The sequence below is a fragment of the Gouania willdenowi genome, chromosome 5 (assembly GCF_900634775.1).
Source record: "Gouania willdenowi chromosome 5, fGouWil2.1, whole genome shotgun sequence".
Lineage (NCBI taxonomy): Eukaryota > Metazoa > Chordata > Actinopteri > Blenniiformes > Gobiesocidae > Gouania > Gouania willdenowi.
The window spans coordinates 33,279,862-33,290,197 of NC_041048.1; the positions used below are offsets into that span (position 1 = coordinate 33,279,862).

Sequence of the window (10,336 nt, forward strand, 5' to 3'; positions counted from 1 at the left end):
AGCACACAAAGCATTTCACCAAGTTCAAGTTTTTATGATTTTATTTAATATAGTTTAAACCAAAGCAGTCCATGTAGACTAGACTACTGCTGTCTCATTCTCTGCTGTGGTGACAAACATCTGGGACCATCTGATCTCTGCAATCACACAAGACATTTTACACATGTGTACAAAATAACCTCTATTTTTATATTTGGCATTTTGATATTAAACATTCAACTTCAATTCAATTCAACTTTATTTATACAGAGCAAAATATAACAAAGTCATCTCAAAGCGCTAAACAAAATATAAAAGCGATAGTAAAAAAGAAGAAAGAACCCAACAAGATCCACATGAACAAGCATTTAGCGACAGTGGGAAGAAAAAACTCCCTCTTTTTTATAGGAAGAAATCTCCAGCGGAACCAGGTTCAGAGGTGGCAGCCATCCGCTTCAACTGGTTGGGGTTAGTGAACAGAGGGACAAACAGAATAGGATAGAAGAATAGTCCATCCATGTGTCCTAGACTAGTTGAGCCGTGAGCCATCGATCAGGAACCGCCATCTCCAGCATCAAGACACCTGAAACAGAAAAGAGAGTGGAGGGTGAGGAGAAGGCACAGACTGCAGGAAAAAAAAAATATATATATATATATATTAAAAAAATCCATGTGTTTATTGTCTTTCTGTGTAAATAAGAGGTTTTGCTTACATTGTTTTAGTGAATAGAAGTCTTTCTGTCCTCTGATGTCTCCTCCTGAGGCTGAGTGTGGGACACTTCAGTGGGCTGTTGTGGATGCTGGTGCTCCCATCCTCCATCGTTCTTCTTCTACACCTCCATCAGTAGATGCTGGCACTCCTGTCTGACACTTTACAGGCATTATTTTAAAGTAATGTCCATTTTTACAATAAACATGTGTTCAGTGTCTTTCTGTGTAAATGGGAGGCTTTGCTTACATTGATAGAAGTCTTTCTTCATCTCCGTCCTCTGTTGATGTCTCCTCCTGTCCTCCATCTTTTCTTCCCTCGTTCATCCCACATGCTGGGAATAAAAAGTTTATCTTTAACTCTTAACAACCTAACTTAACATAATATACATGCATGTTTTATTAAAGTGACAGGAGAACCACGCCGACTGTGGCCCATCATAAAGAAACTAAAAATAAAATGCTTACTATCTAAAAAGGTCCTGGTGCCAGACGCTGCCTGGGACATGAACTGTCCCGCAAGACGCAAAGGCCAGCTATGACTTACCACCTACAACAACTATTTACATAACGGTCAAGACACTACAGAGGTCAAAAACACAGAAAGTTGATGATATACACAAACCTTGGTGCAAATACAACTATGGATAGAGCTGGAGACTCCTCAGCGTTCCACGTCCAAGTGCAGATCCACACCTTCACTGTCAGGGTCACTGTAAACAAAGAACTCAGAAATATTACAAGCAAACATGTCAAACTCAGCTGCCTCTATTAGGACAGGAAGTTGGGCCCACTCTGGGTCTAAACCCAGGAGGTCGACCCACACTGGTTCAGAACCCAGAGGGTCGGCCCACTCTGGGTCCGAACCCAGGGGGTCGGCACAGTCTGGCTCGACCAACTCTGGGTCCGAACCCAGGGGGTCGGCCCACTCTGGGTCTAAACCCAGGTGGTCGGCCCACTCTGGGTCTAAACCCAGGTGGTCGACCCAGTCTGGGTCGACCACCTCTGGGTCCGAACCCAGGGGGTCGTACAAGTCCAGGGTCAAAGCCGGAGCCTCGACCCAGGGTGGAACCAAACCCTCAGGTGAGGCCCACTCATGGACTAAATCTGAAAAAAAGAAAAAAGAAAAACATGGTTAATAAAGAGTGATATTTCAATTCAATTTACTATGGTTCACAATAGTAAGAAATATAATTATTAGATGTATTGTATTTTCTCAGACCTACACACAGTAATGTATATATGGAACAACAACCAAACAGAGGGGTATTGCAGTAATGTGTGATCTAAAACATGCTACGTTTTATTAATTGTTGCAATGCTTTTTTAAACTTTGGATTGTACATGCTTAAACTGTGAATAAAAAAAATATAATTAAATAAGAGGGAAAAAAATAAGCCATTTAAACTTAAATAAGGAGAAATATTTCTACATCAAGAAAATAATCAATGTAGGAAATAAAGTATGTAGTAACAGATTAAACATCACTGACATGAGTAGAATAAACCAAGAAATATTAAATTACAAACAATGCAAACAGCATCCATGGTAAATACATTTTACCCAGTCAGCAACATTCTTTAAGTCTAAAAAACAAACCAAAACTAAATCATAACAGCTAATTCAGGTGCTCATGGGAAGTGCAGTGAAGTCAAAGTAACCATTTTTTCTATAAAATGTGACAAATGGACTGAAAATAATGTAGGAAATAAAATACACATTTCCATCAAAGCTACCTCAGAACAGGACTTAAGTAAATAGTAAATAAAACTCTGTAAAACAGTCTCAGCAGCTCAAACGCTCACTACAAGTATCACATCAGAGTCAAATTATCACAAAAACAAACGTTAAACACATGAAAAATGAAAACTATCAACCATTTTCTGTAGGTCTTTAATATAAATATAAACGCCTTAAACCTGATTCAGACCTAGAATAATGACTATTTTAAATCATAACACGTTTGATGCTAAAATGATTAAAGTATGAATATCAGATAATAATAAAAACATGTCTTACCTTGGGCCATGCGCGGGGCCATGGTCACCTACTGGTCTAACGTCTTCTTCTCCTCCTGGTATAAAGTATTCCTCTGGTCCTGGTATAAAGTCTTCCTCTGGTCCTGGTCTCAAGTCTTCCTCTGGTCCTGGTATAAAGTCTTCCTCTGGTCCTGGTATAAAGTCTTCTACTGGTCCTGGTCTCAAGTCTTCCTCTGGTCTGGTACAAGTCTCGTAAAGACTTTCTGTGTGTTTTGTAAATGTTTCTCAGCTCAAAGTTGTTCACAGCTCTCCTCTCTCGTCTCGCTGCTCACAGTGAACGTTGGACGTTAACAGGTGACTTTAAAAGTCGCATCCTCCTCGTTGCCATGGCTCTGACGTCAGTTCACGGACACGCGTACAAAACTGAACAAGTTACACGGCCCATTTTTTATTTTTTATTTGTGAGCATTATTGTGGGATATTTAAACATTTTATGACCTCTAAAAATAAAATATTTACACGGGGTGACTATACGTTTGTTTTACCAGCTCATTGCCACTTTTTAAGTCCTGTCCGTTGCGTAATATTCATGGGATTACTGGTGTCCCACGGACCCTGAACGTATCACCGAAATCACATTAGGCTGCTTTAAACTGTCATAACTCCGCCAATAATTGATCTAATAAATAAATTCTAACAGTGTCTGAAAGCTAATAAATTGATCTTTACAGCCAATGTGTCATGACTTGACACCTGATTTTTAATGACACGTGTGACGAAGTCTATTAAAGAGGCCAATGATCAGAGGGGCAGATAGAGAGAGAGTAAGTAGGATGAAAAGCACCAAATAACTCCTGATTTTAATTAAATAATGTCAGCAAAAAGACCCTGTTGCACAATAAATTCTCCATTGATGTTCATTGTTTACTGAGGGATTTGAGAATAAAGGAGCCATGTAGTGCAATCTCTTATTGACAACAATGCATGTTTTGTTATTGCAATTAAATAAATGATATTATTTTATTGCATAAGTGTGACCATCACCAGCCCTCCCTAAGGAAGGGTAAGAAACACTTTATTAAAGGGAGAATATAAAAAGAGAGGGCAGTGTTACACCTATCTGAGGGGGAAGGGAACAGGGAAGAGGGAGTCAGGGTAGGAACATGGAAGGGGTGGTGAAGAGTCGATTGGTTTAAGGTGAGAGTGAAATGTGATGTTATAGTTGTGCGTATTGTGCTTATGTTGTGTAATCAGTTAAGCCAGTCTGGTGACAAGTGTGGAGAAATTGAAGCAGGTGATTTATAGGAAGTTAATGTAAGATGAGTTCAATGTCTGGATGAATAAATGTCTTTCAGCAGCTCATTTTTACTTTGTGTACATTATTAATGTGTACTGTAAAGTATGCTTGTAGTGTGTGGTCAGAGTTTTAGAACAGTGTATAAAGTTTGTTAGTTTAAAGTGTGTGTGTGTGTGTGTGTGTGTGTGTGTGTGTGTGTGTGTGTGTGTGTGTGTGTGTGTGTGTGTGTGTGTGTGTGTGTGTGTGTGTGTGTGTGTGTGTGTGTGTGTGTGTGTGTGTATGGCTAAGTGCATTAAGGCTATTGAGGCATGCTACATCAGAGTGATAAGCGTTAAAGCGTAAGTAGGAATTTTTCAAAACCAACCACGGAAATAAAATACAAATCTTTTTACGCTGTCATTATCTGTCATTAACATAAATAAAGTGTCATGAAGGCTGTTATTGAGTATGTTTGCTCAATTATGACAATTTGCTAAATGATGACATCTTTGGAGCTATGTTGGCATTTTTTGGGTTAAGTGGAGGATCTAATGGGGTTTGGTAGAGTTATGGGTAACAAACAAAACCTAATGACAGCCTTCATAACACCTCATTCATAATGACAGGTCTCATGTTATAATAATTACAGCATAAAATGTCAGCGTTATGGTTAAAACTTCAAGTAAAGTGTTAACCATTATTATTTATTTGTTGCACAGGCCGGTGGCTGCACTGTAAAAAAAAGTCCGTAAAATATACAGCAAAAGACTGTCAAATTCCAACAGTAAAGTAGCGTAAAACCCAAAACGTCCTTTTACTGTAATAAATACATCGAATAACAGTTAATTGTGAAACTGGACAAAACTTCAATTTTTACTGTAATAAAATGTTGAAATGATAAAGACTTTCTGTAGAAACAAATAAACATACATACATTTTAAAAGTAAATATCGTAATGAAAAAAAATGTTTGAAAACCTTAGATTTTACGGCATTATTCGGCCAAAACTACATCTTATGGGGTTGTGCACATTAGAATTTACAATATAAATCTGTTGATTGCTAAGCAAACAAAAACCTTCATTTTTACAGAAGCAAAATGTTAAAAAATAGGGTCCACTGTAAAAATACAACCAGTAAATACTATTAAAAAAGGCAAATATTAGCAGCAAAAGACAATAAAATTTTATCTTTTTTTATTTATTTATTTTTTAATTCAGATACTGATATGCACATTAATAGTTTGGTCTGCAGTATAACATTGTTAACCTTTTCATAAAAAAAATCAACAGCAAAAACATATGTATAAAATAAAGTTTAAGGTTGCTGAATAAAATTGATTTAAATAATCGTTTTTTAATTATATATTTAAAAACAACTTTATGTTCTGTTATGTCTCACGCCATATTATCAGACCACCTTAAGTGTTTTAATTTAAAGTTAAAAGGGTCCTCTCAGTTAAAGGTACTCTCCAATACAGTAGGTGGCGGTAGTGCACCTGCAACACCAGGTGTCAGTCGCCAAAAAAACAAAACGAAGAAGAAGAAGAACACGTCATCTGACAAAGACCAATAGCGTGGCTCGCTGCTGAGACGTGTACAGACCGCTCTTTTTACCTGGACACCTGGTGACCTCGTTAATGGACGCAGTTTTGAATTCGTACCAGCGCCATTTTAGATGCTTGGACCACAGCATCTTTGGACTTTTTAGACATCCTGGCAGCTTTAAATGAACTCGTGAGGTGAGTACATGTGACTTCAAGTTATATCTGTCATAAAAACCCACCAGCACAGCTATGATCGATATGTTTATTAAGTTAGCATTGCTGTGGTGAGGAAAGCATTGCCCGTGATTAATTTCTGTGTTTGATATGCTTAATTTGTTAGGGATGAATTACCAAAGTACCTGAAGACATGTTTACCTGTAATTTATGTGGTAAAGTAGTTTAGTCATCATTGTAATTGTTCATTGTAAACTGCATCGGAATGAACCACGTTTATTTAGGTGTAATGAAGCCGACTGCTAGCAGACATGTACCAAGTATGGCACGTTTAAGGCAAATTTTCTAATTATTTTTTCCTTTCTTTTTACAATATTACTGTTTTGTTTTTGTGAAGAGCATCAGAAGAGAGTGACAGGTGAAACAGTGTCAAGACAACAGCGAGAATAACATGTTGAAGATGGAATAAAACCTTGGTTGGAAATATTTGGTATGTACAGTATTTTACCATTTTGACTACTTGGATGGTCTAACTCTTAATGTTATTGACTGTGTGTTTAGTCATTTGATTGTAATATGTAGTCTGTGCATTTTAGGCTCTGTGGTTATGTCTTAAAGGGGACATGTCATGCTAAATCCACTTTTTTAGCCCTTAAATGCATTTTAATGTATATTTAGATTGTTTAGAAGCACAGAAAAGTTCAAATTAGTCTCTTCAGGTGCTCTGTTGATATCTTTATATTCTGTTTTGGTCATATTTTTCAATCTGTTTCGATTTTTCGATTATCTATTACGTTTTTTGAACAATAACGTCAGCGGAACTGCCAAATTAGGACATCGACTCCAGGCCCAACACTTCGAGCAATCCGCCATTTTTATTTCTCGCTTTTATTTTGTAGTCCAAGCTCCAGGATGCAGAAGTTACGAGAGGAGAAATCAATATGTTTGGTTGTTGGATGTAGTAACCCACACGCTTCATTACACTGTCTCCCAGCATCAGAACCTTTTCAAAGTGCCTGGTTGAGTTTTATTTTTCACGGAAATGTACCCACATTTGTGGGTAAGGTCATTTTTGTGCGCTCGCAGCACTTCAAGGATGACTGCTTCTGCAACCTCCGCCAGTATGAAGAAGGATTTGCCGAAAGACTTTGTCTGATTGAGGGGTCAATTCCTTCTATCTTTGGAGACGACAAACAGAGCACTTCGGTAAGCTGTAAATAACGCTAAAAAGTGTTTTGATAAGACGTCCCTGCCATTGTTTTGTTAGCGCTGTGTGCTCGTTTTAGATCCTTGATGATATGGCCTACGCGGTTTTATTTAGGTCTAAAGTTTTCATTAGTCTTTTCATTTTGCCGTTTTTGTCTCCGAAAAGACTATTAAAATGCATTTCGTGACGTTAGCTTGGCGCTAGCGTTAGCTCGGTGCTTGTGTTAGCTCACTTGTTAGGGTTCTGCAGGTTCATCATCTTCATTTTCATCTCGCTCCGCCAGGTCAGACTCTGGCTCAAACATGTAAGGCTGGATGGACAAGTATTCCGTTGTTGACATTGTGTAAATAACGTGTGAATAAACTTTTTCTGCGCCGCTACATGGCCATATCTCTTCTATCAAACTACAAAAATGGCCGAGCAGGGTGGAGTTGAACCTGGAGAGGGGGCGGGGTATGAAGTGTCTCATTTGCATTTAAAGAGACCGCACCAAAATGAGTTGCTCTTAGAAGCACATCAGAAAAGGGGTCTGGGGAGCTATAATGATGAGGAATTCAGACCCAAGCAGTGCAGTTCCGCTTTATATAGACCACAACTGTATGATTTATATCTAAAAAGGAAGGATTTAAAACCATGATATGTCCCCTTTAAACTGCTGTATTTTTCAATAGAGTCACAGGCTGCAAGGATTTTTGCTCATTTATCTAAAATCCAAATTAAGTATACATTAGAAATCTTCACCATTTTCTAGCTTGGTTGTGTGCCCCCAAAAATCTAGAATTTGGTCACTGCCAAAGTAAAGTTGAGAAAAAAATTCAACTATTCATTTCATACATACAAGGTTCGAGGTTACTTTATTTGTAGCATTAGGTAGATTTTTTGTTTTACCCTTTTGACACTTGCCTAACTGTTACACCGTAGTTTAAATCAAATTGTTGAAAAACATTCAGCTAAAATTACCACAACCAACTAATGTATCTTTGGTTAAATGTTTTATTATAATACATTTAAGGCATGCACATTTTTTAAATTAACTTATACCAGGAAGTAAAAAAAAAAAAACCATTTAAGTAGTTTGGATAAACCTCAGCCCAAAGCAAACAACTACTTATGTCATTGTATAAAACTCAACGTCTAAATAATGATACTTGAGAAGTAATTTAGCCTATTACTGAACCGATACATCGGCCGATTTTTGCGTTTTTTACGTGTATCGGCATTGGCCGATGTGGGCTGCTGCGTTCGCCGATCCGTATTATTTACAGAGAGCAGAAATTATTTTTACTTCTTGTTCTACATCGTCTGTTTTCATTATTTGTTAAATATTTTTTACTTGGTGTCGTTCTAACTCACCTTTGTTAATTTCAATAAATTTTCTTTTTTTTAATTGAGACTCATACCATTTGTTATCATCGTTGTGTAGTTTTTATGACGTAAATTGAGGGAGCAAAAGTAGTATCGGCTTCAAATATCGGCTCAAGAAAATCAGCCGTCTGTATCGGTCATCGGCGAAGGCTGATGGAAAAAAAATCTGTATCGGCCCTAAAAACCGATATAGGTCCATCCCTAGTATGGAATAGGGATTTACATCATGAAAATTACACAATGATGATCACAAATGGTACGAGTCTCAATTTTAAAAGAACAAACGTTTATTGAAATTAATAAAGGTCAGGTAGAACGACAAGTAAAAAATATTTAACAAATATTAAAAACAGGTGATGTAGAACAAGATGAAGTAAAAAACATTTCTGCTCTTTGTATATAATGCGGATCGGCGAACGCACCAGCCCACATCGGCCAATAATATCAGCTGGCCGATGTATTGGTCATCACTCGTATGTAAAGCAGCACAAACTTGCACAGTGTCAATATTGGGAAACTTGTTTTGCACTTATTTTCTTTTAATTTCTTGTCTTATTTTTGTCATTGTTTTTATTTATGGTGTATGCCCTTTTTGTTTTTTTCTTTCTGAATGCAGAAGGGATCTAACCAGTCCACAATCAAAGCTTCATTGCCAACGTTGCTGTGAGTCTTCTGGCAGAAATGATGACACCTGTATGAATTCTTTGGTTTCCCTAAACATCACACCCTGTCTGTACGAGGCCCTCACCATCTTCAATTAAGTCTGCACCTAAAGATTCAATAAGAGGTAAGCAAGGGTATTGATCAATTTAACTAAAGAAAGATGGACAGAAAACACAAATCTTAATCAGTCTAGGTCAGGTTCATTGTCCAGGTGAGTAGTTTCATACAATGAAGGAAACTGACACTATAAAATAAGTCACCGTCACATTGAGTCATTAACTTCAAGTTCTATAATAAATCAATGGGAAACTTAAATACAGTGTAACACAAATAATGATTATAATTAGGGCTGTGCTGTGTATCACTTTTACATAAATAGATTTAAGAACTGCAAACTTACTACTTAAATAATTTATCATTGGACCTGTTTTTGACAACAGGTTTTGTTCATTACTGTACATTTTGCTCAAGCACTGATCAAACTTTTGAAACTTTGTGTCCATGTTTTTCTACAGAGGAGATCCTGCCAGTCCATAGTGAACTCCTGATGGACATCTCAGTACTCCAGCAGAGCTTCTATCTTCAACATCATGTGCATTAGAAACTCCACTACACGTTTGAGTGTTTTCCTTAACCAAGGCAGGACCCAGTGACTCATTACTCTTGATCGGTCAGGGGCAAGTGACTTTTTGTTTTATGTTTATTCATTCCTTCATGGATTACCAGCCATATAAATATGGACACATGCTGTATACTCAAGATCTATGCTGCTTTGCGAGTATAGAAACACAACACATGACCTGTTCAGTCTGTTTTATAGATGAAATGTCAATTTTCTTATTGTTTATTAGTAATATTCACTACCTTGGTTATATATGAGAATCTTTAGATTGTTCTAGATTTAGTGGTTGCTATTGTAAAATCTACGCTAAATCCATTTATGTTCCTCATGTATTATACTGTATTTTTTAACGGTAAAATACTGGCAACCACAGCTGCCAGTATTTTACCGTAAATTTGACAATTTTTTTTCTCACAGTGTGGGGATCACTGATCTAAGAACTTGTAAACACCAAGGACCTTTTGTTTTATGAAATGACATGTTTTCTTCAAGTACATGGACAATGTACAAGTACATCCACAAGACTGGAACACATTCAGTTCATTAGAAAACTATGAAATGACTGAATAACTTGTATATTATATTCATTCATTACATACAGACTAATATATTTCAAATGTTTATTTCTTTTAATTTTGATGATTATAATTGACAACTAACAAAAATCCCAAATTCAGATTCTCAGAAAATTAGAATATTACTTAAGACCGATACTGAAAAGTATGAACATGAATAGTAGTGGCCTTTAGCTCTTCTGCATTGTTGGTCTGACGTCTCACATCTTCCTCTTCACAATCCCCCATAGATTTTCTATTGGG

General features: G+C 37.0%; 1 long non-coding RNA gene across 1 annotated transcript; it reads left to right on the forward strand.

Annotated features, from left to right (window-relative positions):
* The first annotated feature begins 5,597 nt into the window (after positions 1-5,597).
* Positions 5,598-9,819, forward strand: LOC114464098 (uncharacterized). Its single transcript, XR_003674149.1, has 4 exons — positions 5,598-5,682; positions 6,059-6,151; positions 8,850-9,020; positions 9,412-9,819. It is a non-coding gene; the product is annotated as an uncharacterized LOC114464098 (long non-coding RNA).
* Positions 9,820-10,336: the final 517 nt, after the last annotated feature.